Genomic DNA, 16794 nt, shown 5'->3' with positions numbered 1-16794 from the left:
CTGGGTCCCAGCACACACTCAATCAAGTTTGCATCAGGTATCTTGTAAAAAAGTTAGGGGTAACCATGCAAAATGGGGCACTTTCCTACAGGTGGCCAAAAGCGTCCTGTAATATCCAGTGAGTACTGAGAAGTGTCTCACTTGACTCTGGGTGGAGGGAACTTCCCACTCCAACACAGCCTTGCTCACAGCATTGTTCAAGAGTTCAACCTTGCTACCAACATGCAAATTCCACCAGGACTGGAAGAAGGTGAGAAGTCCAGAAGGAGGAGCGGTGGAGTCCCTTTGCCAATTGAGAAACCTGCTGATCCACCACAGTTCAGGAGAACACTGGGCAGTCCAGGTGGATGATTGAGTATATGCGCCACTGATAGCATATTTGAGGAAAAGAGGCTTGTATCCAGAGGTTAGACAACCTCAAGCTGGTGGCACAAATAAGACAATCTTCTCTTTCCCCTAACCTCCTGTCCCACACTCCAGTTCAACCTGGGAATAGAAGAATGACATATTACCCTAAGAATTGAAGTTTGAAAGAGAAATGTTCATATATGAGAAAAGGAAAAAGAAACTTACAAGTGCTAAGTAGAATTTTTTTGGTTTGTTGCAGTAAGACTTACCTGACATCTTTTCTCAGAGGGTCATTGCCGATGGGGAAGGAGTTTTCTTCCCAGAAGAACCAACCAGTACTGAGGAGGAAGGGTGAGCGAGGATTGTGTAAAGAACATTCATAGACCCTATCTTAGGATCAAAATGTTCTTTTACGTTAAAAAATAAGAGGATAATAAACTTTTGTGAATCCTTACCCAGTCTTAACTGTTGTGTTTAAACCCACATCTGTAGTCCGAAGGTAAAACTTTGGACCAGGGTGAGGCAGCAAATCTATCCCAGCAACAAAACAACTTTTTTGTGCTAAAGGAAATTCAGCCTTGCCCCACTCAGAGTTTTTGGCACCAAAATCAACGGCCTTAATGGAAGCTTGACAACTTTGACACACCTTCACGAGCTTCACCTTTAGACCTTGCCTCACTGGAAGACACTGAGCTCGAAAAAAGTAAACTAATCCCCTAGGTAAAAACTTTCACTGACAAGACCTGCTTGAAGTAGCTGACCTCCACTCCTTTGGAGAAGTGTGGCTCAATGGTTAGAGTGGCAGACCCTGATGCAGAGGTCTGGCCCGGGACCAGGGTTCAATTCCCCACCTTGGCGGGTCTTGGGCTCAAAATTCCACGGACCTGATAATTCTCGCCTCGGTGCCTATTCCAATCATGGAGTCCCACTCTGCAACTCTGGGCAATAGCTTGCTTAATCTCCACAACAGCCCCAACAATGCTAAAAGGATGCCTGGCCTCCACCTTGGGGGTGCCCAGGAGTGGACGCCTCACAGGGAAAGCCAGGATGGGTTCCACAGTGGTATTCGTACAAGCGCCTTGAGACCCTTGCGGGTGAGTAGTGCGCTATACAAGTATCAATTTAAATTGGCATTACTCCTTCACACTCAATCTAAACAGATAGTTTTCATTGGAGCTTTTTTTTTTAATTTAGTGCTTTTGGTCACAAAAAAAGGTAAAACCTCATATCTCAAGGTACCCTCATTTTGATTGTTTTGGTGTATTGTTTGCTAATAACAAATTCATCTATTTTTGTAAATTGATTTGGGATTTGGTTTTTCGCTGTTTTCCTGTCTTTACATTTCTTGTTACTGCTAGAACTTAACACGTATTTCTCTAAGGATTTGCCTGCTGCTTGTGCCTCAGCTACCAAGGGTTTAGGAGCCACTCTCCAAATTACTAACGCACATTTTGTCAATCGTGCATTTACTTCAAACCAATTATGTAACACCTGTTCCTTTCATTTACTATACTTTCCGATTTTGATATTGTCTACTCCACTCTGCATGAAAACGTTGTGGCTTGGTAAGTCTTTTTGCAAGCAAGTTGGATTTATCTTTTTTGGCTGTCTCTAATTTCATTGGAACTCTACCAGTCGTTTTGGGAGGTGTATGTTTTTGTAGGTCAGGGCTTGTTATTATATTACTGGCTTGCAGAAACCCATGCTTCCAACTATTCGGAAAGAATAGGAGTTTACTTTATGTCATCTGAAAAGCGATTTGGTGAGTCACCACTAACAAAGGGAACTCACATGAATATAAAAGATCTGAGACATTGTTTTGCTGTTACTGGCTTAAATTTGGTGAGTCTTTCGTTCTTTTAAAATTATTATTTAATAAATTGGATTTCATGTCACTTTTCCTAGATATCACATTCATGATTAATTTTTCCAGGACATAGTTGAGCTCAAACTCTCCCTTTGAGACATATGTCTTCCATCATGTTAAATATAGGCATATCTCCACCTATAAAAATAATTCACCATTATTCATAACACTATTTGAGTGCATTGTTTTTTGGGGGGTTTATATAGCACAAACTCGACCCGAAGGTATCAGAGGGCTTTACACGAGCACCAGTTGCATTACATGAGTACACATTCATTTTGTTAGGCATGGGGAGATTAAGTGATTTGCCCAGAATCACAGGATGCTGAGCGTCCCTGCCGAGACTCAAACCCTGTTCCCCAGCTTCAAGGTCCAACGCTCTGGCCGTTAGGCCACATCTTCAAGCGCATTTTATTTACATTTTTCAGATAATCTCCACTCCAGAGATTCCATGACTTACTAAAGAGCACCTAAATCCATTTTATGAGTCTCTTTTGTGTTTTAGGCCTGATGTACCTTTGCTGAAATTCTCATAGCAGTCACATGAAGAATCAAGAATCAGCTATTTAGTCCACACACGCAAAGGTAGCTATTTTGAATTTGCACCAGCATGCCACTAATAATATTCAGTGTGACTAGACAGAGCTACATGTTTTCAGGTCTCTCATACCTGATAGCGCAAACTGTCTGCTTGAGATTAACTATTGTGAGCTTAAAGTAGGCTTAAAATCTGCCTATTGCTTACAGTGGTTGGCTTTACTGCCGCTCTCATTTGCTTGCTTTATATTCATAAGCTTGTGTGGGCTTACCTTCCTTTCCTGATGCGTGTACCTCCCCTGAAGTATAGCCTCATTACCTGTGTCCTTCCACTGCTTACTTTTCAGGAACTATTTTTTTTTATTTTGGCTAAGCACACCATGAGAGTGCATGTGTTTTCCAGCTATATCCCTCTTGAACTTTTCTTCCTCCCTCTGCTGTGCTCTGTCTTGTTCTTTCTCTCTGACCTGTGTGCTTCTCCCCAACCCCTTCAGTGTTACTCTTGGCCTCATGTGCTTCTCCCTCACATTCCTTTCTTGCTCATGTGCTTCTCCTTAGAGTGCTGCCTTTCCCTCCCACCGGTCCACTCCATGTTGCTGTCCCTCACACCCACCCTCTCTCTGTTTCTGCCCTATCCCAACGTCTCACTCCCCATTGCTGGCCCCTCCCCCCAACCCGCTGCCTGTTGTATTGCATTATTTTTGGTATTTTTCTTTTTGCGCAGAGGATCAGGCAGCAAATTTCTGACAGTTCATTGGCCTTAAAAGTGATTTGCTCTTCTTTTATTTCTTTTTTTTACCAAGATAGATTTGTAAATATAAAAATAGTGCCTGCGTAATTTTTTAGGTGCTCATGCATAGGACAGCATACGTGTGCCTACAAAAGGATGCGGGCACAAACAGCATAGCTAAAAGCATTGAAGAAGCCAATAGGTCCCAAAGGTGCGGTCTATTGTCCTTGCCATTGCTTGTTTATTCTCCTTCCCTTTTACTTTAGGCTGCTTACAGACAATGATTCCCCTTATGGGTCAGTTTTAGGTGGTGAACTGCCTATTTATTGCACTATTGATGGTAAGCAGAAGGGTCTAGAGCCAAGGATACCTTATTTTACCTCTTTCTTTTTCCTGTCGACCACTTGGAAACACAAATGATGAGAAGCCAAGAGGTGTGTCTTCGACCTCACTGTGGTGTTCACTTGAAATGTCTCCATAATATTAGTGAGTAGTTTTTCTGGTTCCTTTTTCCCATTAAGTAGCTCTTATAGTTTGGACACCCCTGGAAGTGCTACAGTTAGTAATTTTTCTTTAGAATGACCCTCTACCACTGATACATGTAGGCCTTTTCACCTCACAAACGTTTATGGGTTATGTCTTCACAGGATCCTTCTTTAGGTCTCGCCTGACCCAGCGCATGCGCTGGTCTGGCGAGAAAAAAATAAAATCATAAATTAAGCTTTGATTATTGTTCAATTCCTAGGATCTTTTTGTTTTTCAAACATTGCCTAGTAGATGAAAGTTTTGACAGACATGGTTTCCGGCAGATTCTTCATCTTATAAATATTCACAAAGCCTCAAACTGATTTGGAAAAGGTATCCCCAGCATTAATACTCCAGGGCCATCAGGTCGACCCATGCGGCTCTAGGCATGACCCCACACGCTGAAAATCACGTCACCGGCATATAATAACTAGCATCGAGTGTGCTGGCATGAGCTCATGTTTTTCCTGAGCTCTCTCTGTATGCTTCACAAGCTCCAACCGCATCTTGGTCAAATGCCTCCTCTGAAGGTTTCAAGGTCCCAACCTTACTGTAAGTGCCAACAATGGTTGCCTTTGTCAGTTCCTCATGACATCTGCAAGTGGTGTCTTGGCTCTGTCTATAACACTGCAGCTTGCTACATTTGTTCCCTAATGCCCCCGAAGGCCATCCGTCAGCAGCCCGCTCAGATGGTCACTCTCATCCTGCTAGAGTTTAGAGAACCACTTATAGCTTTACTGGCCTCCATCTCTGTTTTATTGTTCATTGCTTCTTGTAGTTTCACTTGTATAATAATACACACTCACCTGGGCTACAATAGGTGTCCTGGGGGAAGATTTAAAGCAGCAGGGACCCCAAATGCCTACCGAACAGCAGATGCATTATGCAATGCTCCCATTTCAACTTTGCTTGAGTAAAATTTACTTTGCACAGACGTAATCTCACTTAATTTGAAGTTACGCTTGAAATGCGTACTTCCTGTAATGATGCTAATATGCTATTACACCATGTTGTATAATTATACACCATTTGTGTGGTAAATAAAAGTTAAACACATTTTTTTTTAATGTTGTGATATGAAGGATTGTTATTGTGACCAGAACCAATTCATCACAACCCACAAAGAGAACATACAATTGCTGTAACATTTCTGACAATATGACATGGTTTATCAGGCAAGAGGAGGGTAGAACTGAGATGCAGATGTTTGCATTATGTTGACACTGCTCTGAAAACAAATGCAGGTGTTAAATACACCTTTAAGTACAAAGCAATGAGAACCTACTTGAGGTTTGGTTCATTGGAGACAGCAGCACATGCATAGTCCCTCCCTTATGGCAATAGGATGTGTTAAAGCAGGGCCAGGATACCTGAAGAGATGGAAAACAAGCATTGGCATAGCCAATAGGTCTCGCCTTTAGGACCTTATAAGTGTTTAGTTATCCAGCACAATATCCTTGGTGCAACAACATCAAGTGTTGCATGACTAAACACATATAAGGTCCCAAAGGCGAGACCTATTGGCTATGCCAATGCTTGTTTTCTTTTGTGACACACAACTAGGACACTTCCCTGTGGGACTTTCATAGTTCTTTTCAGTGACAACCTGGAATATCTGTTATTGCAATTCATAAATCTACACTGGTTGAAATACTAATGCACAAAGTATTTATGTGAAACTCCATGTCACCAGTTATGAAAAGTCGGCTCATTTTTCTAAAATTATGAGATAATCCAGTTCACTCAAAAACCAGGTTTTAGCACCACAAATCTCTCCATCCTAGCACCAGGCAACACAGAGGTTTAGTGCTTTTTGTGTTGTGGAAAAAGTATTCAAAAAAATAACCCAGTGAAACAAGCAATGGCACAATAGCCCCAAATACACTGTACTGCTGCACATGCAACAAAGCGAATACTGGTCATGCTCCTGGTGAGTATGGAAAGGTCACACCTACATAATTCTAGCAAATACAATCTGCTCTATAGCAAATACAATCTACTTTAAAAAAAATCTGCATCGCCATACCAACTAAAACAAAGCAAATCATGACATGACACCGAATGGCATCTGCCAACATAAAGGTCGGGATCAGTCTCTTATAATGCACATGCCCAACAGCAAAATGCAGCACATCACTGCTTCCCTATTGGATGACATTCACTCATATGCAACAGTGGGTTCAACCACAAGAGATTGACTAAGAGACACATACAATGTATTGTGAAGAATGCCAAGGGCTTTATTACGCGTCTGGCGGTCCACGTACCACCAGACTCGCGGGGGCACAGTGGTGGTGGTCTTCTGACTGCCCCATTTTGACCTGGGCGGTCGGACCACTCTGGGACCACCGCAGCCACCAGGAATCAGAGAACCCTGGTGGTGGCGCAGCGGTATTGAGGCATTTGCGGCCCCGCCAAGCATACTACAAGTTTCCTCACCCCCGCACTTTTCATGGTGGTGCGACGGTCATGAAAAGTGTGGGGGTGAGGAAACAAAAGGGGTCCTACTGGTTCCCCTTGTGCCTCAAGCCATGTGGATGCACACAGGGGGGCACAACATGTGCCCCCCTGTGTGCATGCACACCAGTACCTGCACGGCATGGACTGCAGCAGTCCATGCCGTGCAGGTACATCCTTTGACGGTCCCATTGCGGTGCCTATTTCAAAGGCCCCGCCCTGGGAATGCCAAAACACCACCCACCAGACAGTAAAAACCTCCTTATCTGGCGAGCCGTTTCTACATAGGTTTGGCGGAGTGAGGCGGTCCCGTTCCCGCACCCCCAAACTCATAATAAGGCCCCAACTTCTTAGCAAAATCATTCTGTAAAACCAACAGCACCAGGGCCCCATTTCAAACACACACCTCTACTGGACTGCAGATGTAACCAGCAGCTCAAAAATATCTACTCAGTGTTCAGAGAGAGCAGAAACCCACACTGCACAAAATCCAACACATCTGTCATAGTGCACTTTATTGCCTAGAAGACCACATCGCCTTCAAATCAAATGAAGCATGGCACATCAGTGATCCTTTTACTACCTTACCATGCAATTTTCAGAGTGAGCGGGAGAAGGATTCTAGGAGTCAAGCACGTTGTTAAATGCTGCAGGGTGGGACAGCACGCTTCCTTGCACAGCTGAGTTGTATATCTGTAAGCATGGTGTGCATTTAGATGTACCACATTCTCTGGTTCCATGAAAGTAGTTAGAGGCAAATGGTAAGATCTTTTGAAAATCACGCCAAGCACCATTCAGTGGTATTACAGCGATACTAGGATAGGTAAGCAGGGATGTAATATGGCACATCCCAGTCAGTGGTGCCTTTGATTGTGTTGTTTTTGGAGGATGTGTTTGGTATTTTGCATCTGGTTTCTTAGACAGGCAATAGTTGCTTTGCAGGATTTTGGTAGATTGGGTTGGTTAGCCAGAGCACCCCAGTAGAGTATCAGCAGTACGGCAGAGCTGTGACAGCTTTCTGCCACTGTGACCCATGTGCCAGCCAAGCTATTGCACGTGCTGGGGGTCCATTTTGTAAAGTCCTGCCCAAGCCATGTGGTGACCAGTCCAGGTGAATACATTTTTGGAACTTCTGACTTGGAGTTTAAGGTGTGTGCACAGCTGCTATGGGTTTTAGTGTTGCTGTCAGAGGCGATCGAAGAGGTGTTCTAACCTATTGTCTTATAACCTGAAGAACATGAGTGCAACTGTGGGAGCCAGTTATGTTATGTTATGTTACAGTTTCTTGTAGAGTGCATGGCTACCCAGAGATGGGAATCCCATTGCTGACAGGGATCGTGATAATGCGCTACTTATACAATAAGGTGAGTCTTCAGTTGCTTTCTAAAGTTAAGCAAGTTGCCGTTGGCTCTTAGATGAATACGGAGTGAGTTCCAAAGCTTGGACACTAAATAGACAAATGACCACCCTCCACTGATCGCCCTTTTGATTCTAGGAATAATCAAAAGGAAGTGATTGTTCGATTTAAGCTCACTTGCATTGTTATTCGTGGAAATGAGATGACTGAGGATGTGTGGGCCGTGAGCATGTTTTACCTTAGGTGCAATGCAAAGAGCTTTAAATTCTATTCTTATTCTCACTGGCAGCCAGTAATGGCTAGCCAGAGCCAGGCCGACTGTGTTTTTGGAAGGCTCAGCAGTACTCGGGCTGCGCCATTTTGAATAACCTGCTGCTTGCCTGGTGACTTAGGAAGGACTGCCTAGACAAAGCGAGTTGCAAGCCAGTGTCCTGCGTTCAGGCATAAGAGTGGCTCCTGAGAGTATCCATGGGATCACCAAAGAGTGTGTTTTAATGCTTTGTGTACTCCTATGGCTAGGCATCACTGTGACCACGTGAGAAGTAGCATAGGTGCGATGAGTCTGTCTTTGGAGGTGTACCCCATAGTATAGTGGATGAAGTGCTTGATGGCATCAAAATAATGATAGGTGTGCTCTATATTCACAATTACAGGGAAAGACAACAGTAATGTGTGTGGGAATAACACAAAGGAACCGGGGGGCATATTATCAAGGGCCTTATCTCCTCTTTTTTGGCTTTAAAAGCCAAAAAAGCGGAGATAATGTTTTCGCCCTATTTACAAGGCAGTGCTAACATGCATTAGCGCATGTAAGCAGCCTTTTTAAAAATGCCTTGCTTTGCATCTCTAATGAGATGCAAAGTGGGCGTTTCCTTCAAACACAACACGGGAATCATGGCTAACAGCACTTCTTCCTATCAACAAGCTGGCCCAAGACACCAATACCGACGTTAAAACCCACGCTAACCGCGGATATCGCCGAAAGCTAACGTTTGCAAAAAAGCAGACTTAGCTATACATATGATGGGAGGTGGATTCTATGGCTGAATCCACATCTCCCTATTTGCAAGGAATACCTTATCGCTTCTGTTGTTGGGCTGGATTTCCAGTGATGTTCGCGGATTTCGTCATTATCGCCGGATTTAATATCGCCGTGGAGATATGCGTTGTAAATAACACAATATCTCGGCGATCAAATCCGGCGATAGACGGCGTTAAGCAAATCCGCGCTAAGCCCACTCAGCGATATTTAACGCTGTTCTTTGATGATATGCCCCCAAGAGAGGGAGAAAGAGGGAGGCAAAGAGATAGGACATGGAGCGAGCATATGAAAATAATAGAGAAGAGGAGGAAATGACACAAAGCTCAAGAGAGGGGAATTAGACAGACTGTAGGAAGAGATGCAGAGAGGGGTAGAGAAGAAGAGAGAGGGAGAAAAACCGAGAAAGGACAAGAGAGAGAGATAGTTGGGAGAGGGAAGGAGTGTAGAAGCAGAAAGTCAAAGAGAAAGAGATTGTTGGGATGATAGGAAATGAGTGTAAGAAAAAATAGAGAGAGACAGAGGGCTTGAGTAGCAAAATGAAAATGAAATATACACACAAAGTGAGCGAGGGTTATTAAAAGGGAATGAGGTGCGTGTGTATGTGTGAGTGTGCCTGTGTATGTTAGAGGAATAAAGAAAGTGAATCAGAGAAAGAGAGAGGAAAAAAAATACAGAAAGAGAGAGAAAAAAAATATAGAGCGAAAACTCAGAGCAAGCAGAAATCTGCCAGCTATCTGGATTTAATTAGAAATAAAGATGTGTTTCGAAAAATAGCATTAGGCTGTCGATGTACAGGATTCTCTAAATGTTCATGAATAACACGCTTTACAAATTTCGGGACTGAGAAAGAAAGAGAAAGAGAGCAAATGAATGGAGAAAAGGAATACATTTGGCTGGGTGATGACAACGACAAGAGGAATATTTACATAAAAGAGGTGGAAAAACAAGAAACGAAGAATAAGCGAAACAGAACGACTGGTTTATGTATGGCCGGGGGCAGAACGAAAACGAAGTGTGAGGTGCAGGAAAGAGGAGATGGGAGGAGGTCGGAGAGGAGAGGCAGACACGGACGCGCCTGAGCTAGAAGTCATTTAAACCTTAAATGTACAGGATGAAAGGCACTTCTTTCCGCCCAACAAAACAACTCCCTGCTTCTTATGTCTTTTGTTCCAACAAAACGGGGCATTAAAAGAAAGGTAAGACAGGAAAAACACAGTATAAACAAGCACATTTTTTTCTCTCTGTAGAGCTTCCTGGTTGGTCCGGCCTGGGCTCACAAAGGGGAACCTTCATGTCCAGACACAGTGCAGGCTTCTGGCAAAATAGCCCGAGCTCACGAAAATATGCACTTTTCCTGGCACGTGGCCGAGCCGAGAGGAGAAATTGGCCCAGGCTGTTTTCACTTAGGGGGAAAACTCTTTTTTTGGCGGCAGAGGGGGTGGCAAGCACTCCATGAAGGGTCAGGGCTGCTGAAATAAATAACAGTTTGAATGCAGAGAGCAATTCCTGTAATTATATCTGTCAGATGGCTTCTAATCAGTGCTCTTTTGAGCAGTCAGATTTACTTTTGATATTTTCTTCTTTTTGTACTCCATGGGTGGTGCAGCTGATGTGAGTGAGAAATTGCACCTTGACGCAAGAATCTGCATTATTATGAGCCTGGGTTTTGGAAAGACACACTGGGCGCACACAACTTCCTGTTAAGGGGAATGGTAAGAGGGCTGAGCAAATGGTTCGAAGATTTACATTGTTTTTCTCTGTCGCTGGGAATCAAATTAAAGCAAGTGCCAGAATGAAAGAACTGTTTTGCAGGTTTGCAATTGTATCACGTCTGTGTATATTACTGAGTTACTGTAGCATCTCGCTGCAGAGTCACACTAGGTTGAAACTCTTTTTGAAGTATGCGAAGTTGTGAAAGGTTGTTACTCCACAGCTTTGTGATCTCAAGTTTTAAAAATTGTTCACATTTTATGAAATGCATCAAGTTACAAAACAAAAAAACCCACTAATAGCGAGAGGATACTTCGGTTAAAAGTAGAGGTGGACAAGCCACCGAAGGCGTGAGCCAGATACGAGCTTGATCCCTTGTTCCTGCTCGGCTCGAGGTCCTCTTCCACCCTCGAGCCAGCAACGAGCCAAGCCTTCATGTGGCTTCTTACACTCACCCTCTTACCTCAGTAACCAACGACCCTCTCCAGGGCCAGATACGAGCTTGATCCCTTGTTCTTGCTCGGCTCGAGGTCCTCTTCCACCCTCGAGCCAGCAACGAGCCCAGCCTTCATGTGGCTTCTTACACTCACCCTCTTACCTCAGTAACCAACGACCCTCTCCAGGGCCAGATACGAGCTTAATCCCTTGTTCCTGCTCGGCTCGAGGTCCTCTTCCACCCTCGAGCCAGCAACGAGCCAAGCCTTCATGTGGCTTCTTCCACTCACCCTCTTACCTCAGTAACCAACGACCCTCTCCAGGGCCAGATACGAGCTTGATCCCTTGTTCCTGCTCGGCTCGAGGTCCTCTTCCACCCTCGAGCCAGCAACGAGCCAAGCCTTCATGTGGCTTCTTCCACTCACCCTCTTACCTCAGTAACCAACGACCCTCTCCAGGGCCAGATACGAGCTTGATCCCTTGTTCCTGCTCGGCTCGAGGTCCTCTTCCACCCTCGAGCCAGCAACGAGCCAAGCCTTCATGTGGCTTCTTCCACTCACCCTCTTACCTCAGTAACCAACGACCCTCTCCAGGGCCAGATACGAGCTTGATCCCTTGTTCCTGCTCGGCTCGAGGTCCTCTTCCACCCTCGAGCCAGCAACGAGCCAAGCCTTCATGTGGCTTCTTCCACTCACCCTCTTACCTCAGTAACCAACGACCCTCTCCAGGGCCTTCTTAACAGCATTATAGGCCCCTGGGCAAAGCAGAACACTGGGCCCAGCCTACACAACCACTCACAGGAATAAAAATGTTTAACGGAAAATTAGTGTTAAATTCTGGTCTGCATCGGGCCCCTATGATCGTGGGGCACCCGGGCAACTGCCCACTGTGCCCATGCATCAAGACGGCACTGACTCTCTCCCCTGCCCTCCACCCCGTCGCTCCAACAGTAGAGGAGGTGCTGCCAAGCGAAACTCAGTGATCATTTAGCAGATGGGCTGCTAATGAACGCCCTGTAGAGTGCTGTGAAAGGGCTTGGAAATAGATGCTATTCTAGTGATTTTTATCCGAGAACTTTTATTGCACTCTGTAGGTAGGGTCTTGATAGGCCATCTGAAAAGCTGCTCCAGCCCAGACGGTACTGAAAAACACAAAAAGCACACACAGTGTGTGTAGTGAGTTAGTCTACCAACAGCTGAGCACAGCACTTGACTTGTGCAGTAGCGGCCCGTGGTGGGAGTGCTGCTGGACGCTGATGTGGGGCGGGGGAGGGGCAGGGTGGGGGGTAGTAAACTACGGATTACGTCCGAATAGAGATAAATAAACATATTAATAAATAAAACAAATTTTGTTGCGTGCGCTGCATCACCAAATGCGATGCAGTGTGCGCAACGAAATTTGTTTTATTTATTTATATGTTTACTTACCTCTATTCGGCCGTAATCTGTAGTTTACTACCCCCCACCCTGCCCCTCCCCACATCAGCGCCTGGCAGCACTCCCACCACGGACCGCTACTGGACTTGTGGACTCTGTGGACTCTCCAAGACTTGTTTTCTTAATGTATGTGATTTCCTTCATTGAAGGGGTTGAGCCTCTCCTGAAATCTACTGAAATCAATCTGTTGTTTAAGTAAAGGGAAGCAGGTGAGATAAACTTTAAAATAGAGTAAACTCCCTTCCTTTAACTCATCTTTGAACTTTTTTCTAAAACCTTTTTTTGTTTTACTTATACTTTGTGTATTTAGTTAATACAGTGTACCAAAGTAGCTCCTCAAAGAATTAAATATAAAGAATTATCTTTCGAAATAAAACGAGAGAAAGAGAAAAACATTGATTCACCAAAATGTACAATGTGAAACCAGGAAACCTGGGATGATTCCTGGCTTCCCCTCTTGACCAAAATGTGTGATCCTAGATAATAACCTTATTTCACCGTGCATCCTTTTCTTTAATCACCATATTTTTAATGCACAACAAAATACATCAGTTCAGGTTGTGTATTTTGCACAAACCTCAGCTGTAGATGTTGTAATGTACTATAATGCTGCTCTGTCTACAATGTCAGCCTGAGCCACACAGAGGGTACACTAGACAAGTGGCATGCCTCCTGGTTTAGAGTGCATACAGCCAAGTTCATGTTTAGAAAGTACCACTTCTCATAAATGCCACCCAGTGCAGTGATACAATCTACAGAGAAGCCCTTCCAGATAAAAATAAATGTTGAATTTTGACGGGTCTTTATCACATTGTTCCATAACATTTGTTTCACAATTAAAATGCTGCAAATGTTGAAGTTTTAGCTCATATTATGGGTCCTAGAGCCAGTGCATTGTTTGCATAAAGGTCCTAGTTACCTGACTTGTCCACATCCAAATTGGGATGTAACTCCCATTTGCTTCTGTATCAGGATTGTGCATTATCCACATATTCACCAGATAGGTCCTGCCACAAATAGTTTGGGCAAGCTTTGCAAAATCCAAATTTCTTTGCCTTGGAACAGAGCAATACACAATCTATTAGTGTGAGATCCCTATTTCTGAGGTCCAAAATTCAGAATTATGTACAGATTTAGCACCTAGTAAATACCACAACCCACATTTGGTGTTTATCAGACAAATTCCTTTGTGCAATAAATTATGGGCAACTCATAATGAGGCACTTAGAGTGGCAGCGGATTGATTTAAAACATCCATGGATACAGTCAAGAACTCCTGTTTTACCAATTTTGGATGATGTAGCTTTTTCTTCAGTTGATGGGCCCCTTTACCAAGACTTAATAGTGTCGTTTCCACCACTCTAGTAGGTCTATTTGGTTTTTACTTCTGAGACACAGGGACCACCAGTGCATCCACATCACCAGTGCATGTGCTTTATTGGAAATAATTCACCAAAAGGTCTCAGATTTCTTCTGAGACAAGATCACTTCTGTGTACTGCAGCTTTGATCCTCACAACCAGGCTGCCCATTCCATCCAAAGAACTGATCATGAACTCAGGCTGCCATCACCATGAGGGTCCATCCACTCTCGAACCCCATGAAACTCCTGTCCACACCACACCTTCAGCAAGGGACCCCAACCTATCAGCGAAAGTCTTACACCCATACTCAATACCTCCATTGACCCAGGCACCTTCCCAGATGTCTAGCATCCCGCCACTGTCACACACCTGTTCAAGAAACCCAGCCACACTCGTCAACTATAGACCTATCTCTCGTCTACCCTATCCGGCTGTTCTGCTTGATTTTCCCGGTCTTCTTGTATTAACAGGTGATTGAATGTGACTTCAGTCTCTTACCATTCAAGCCTAAGGGTTAGAGTAGTGGATGGAGCCTATTCACTAGGCACTTCGACGTGATTCTGTGCTCTTCCCCATAGATCAGGGCTTGCACATATAGCCTAGGGGATAGATTCGTTAGTATTAGGGACAATCTGTCCTGTAGTGAGGGTATTTCATGGAGCCGTGCTGAGTGCAGGCCTGGTAGGCCTCAAACGGGAGAGACTCCATCTTTCTTTCTGCTCCGGCAGCTTGGGATTCTTCTAGGTCGCGGGTAATGTTGTAGTTATGAGGTGTTATTCGCTTGGAGAGAACCGGTTCAGGCCGGCCCTTATCGAAGGATTGTATTTTTCTTCATGCCGAAGACACTACATCAGGCCGGCCGGCTGGGAACGTGTCCTTGGCACGGGGAGGTACAAGAATTTGGTGGGCGGCAGGTTACGGGCCGGAATTTTCCATGAGGAAATGCACCTCTATATTAGCGAAAGTCTGAGGCAGTTACAAGTTCAGTCCGTAGGCGGCATCTAGCCGTTAGCAGTAAAGCTACTACTTATTCCAGGGAAGACAGACGCCATCTTGAAGGCGAAGAAGGATCGAGAGACAGATGCTTTCCTAACAGAATAGCCAGAGAGGAGAGAGTAGCCGATAAGGAAGAGGTCGCAGTGACGCGGAGAAGGGTGATTCCAGGCGAGCCGAGGCACAGACGAGAAGGGAACCTAGATGACCACTGAGTGCAGGCTACACACTACTAAGGTGATGTCGACCCTTTCCTATCAGAATGTACAACTTAATCTTTCGCTTTTCTTTGCAGGTTATGTGTTATATTGTAATGTTATGTGATTGCGTATGTGTTTGAATAAAGTACCCAGTTTGTAGCGAGCCAACATGCACTGTGTGTTCTTGTATAAGGGGGTAGCCTATTCTTCTAGTCAGCTGCGGCTACATGAACGGATGTTAACCCTGATCAGGTAAGTGGTAACTGGATAGGGGAAAAAGGAGTCCCTCAAACCTAAGGATAGGCTATGCCCGAGCTGGCAATTCTTGTGTGATCTGATGAATAATATGTTATGGTGATCATAGGATGAACTGTCGTATAAGACTGCCGTCTAGGTAGAGAGGTCTGGGTTCGTATGGGACCGCGAGGCCGCCGATTGTGCTGATACTGTCGTATGGGCAGAGAGGTCTGGGTTCGTATGGGACCGCGAGGCCGCCACTTGTGATACTGTCGTATGGGCAGAGAGGTCTGGGTTCGTATGGGACCGCGAGGCCACCACTTGTGATACTGTCGTACGGGCAGAGAGGTCTGGGTTCGTATGGGACCGCGAGGCCGCCGATTGTGCTGATACTGTCGTATGGGCAGAGAGGTCTGGGTTCGTATGGGACCGCGAGGCCGCCACTTGTGATACTGTCGTATGGGCAGAGAGGTCTGGGTTCGTATGGGACCGCGAGGCCGCCACTTATGCTGAGACTGCCGTCTGGGTAGAGAGGTCTGGGTTCGTATGGGAACGCGAGGCCGCCACTTGTGATACTGTCGTATGGGCAGAGAGGTCTGGGTTCGTATGGGACCGCGAGGCCGCCACTTATGCTGAGACTGCCGTCTGGGTAGAGAGGTCTGGGTTCGTATGGGACCGCGAGGCCGCCGATTGTAAGAGATCTTGGTATGCATAGTAGGAATCCCCTGTCCCTAGGTGGTAGATATATATGTGTTTATTCAGTGTAAATGGGTTCTAGGGAGGGGGCAAACGTTCTGGCTGGGTTAGTGAGGCTCTCATGAGCGGGTTCTATCTGATCCGAAAACCCAAGCAGAACATTTGCCGTCACGAACCGTTTACGAAACCTGTGTGCGTTGTGATTGTATCGTGTTTGCTTTCGGCGCGTGCGTGGTTTTCTTTGTATATTATTTCTATATAAATTGTGTGTATAGTTTTCTTTCTCTTTCTTCTCTTTTCTTTCTTTTTCCTCTCTTTCCTTTCCAAGATGTTTTCTAGAAAGTCAAAATCTACTTTTAAGTTGCCCGTTGATATTCCAGGCTGGGATTCGACGCCTTATGAAGCCTTGGCCCGTGAGTGGGCTGATTCTACTGGTTTGAGTGAGAATTGGAATTCTTCTTTGGAGCTGGCGGAGCCGGCTTATGTGATTACTTGTTTACAGAAGGCGCCGGTATCTAAGGGTGATGTGCTTCCCGTTTTGGGGCGCAGAGGTTGGATTGTTCTGTCTGCGTACAGGATTCTGCATGAGAGGTTGTTGAAGTTGCAGAATTTGCATAAGGATGTGGAAACGAACTTTGTTGAGATTCAGAATGCTCATACTTTGTTGCGGTGTCAAAATAAGTTGCTTGCTGACAAACTTGAGACGTACCAAACTATTGCCGAAAGGGCGGCTGTGCGAATTGCTCGTTATGAATACAAGAATCGGCGTGGTCGGGTTTCGACGCGTAAGGTGCGTCTGGTCGTGGCGAAAGCCGGATTGGATTGGAATCCTGATGAATGGGATGGTAATATCTGGAACTC

The sequence above is a fragment of the Triturus cristatus genome, chromosome 6 (assembly GCF_964204655.1).
Source record: "Triturus cristatus chromosome 6, aTriCri1.1, whole genome shotgun sequence".
NCBI lineage: Eukaryota > Metazoa > Chordata > Amphibia > Caudata > Salamandridae > Triturus > Triturus cristatus.
This window is presented reverse-complemented; position numbering follows the sequence as displayed.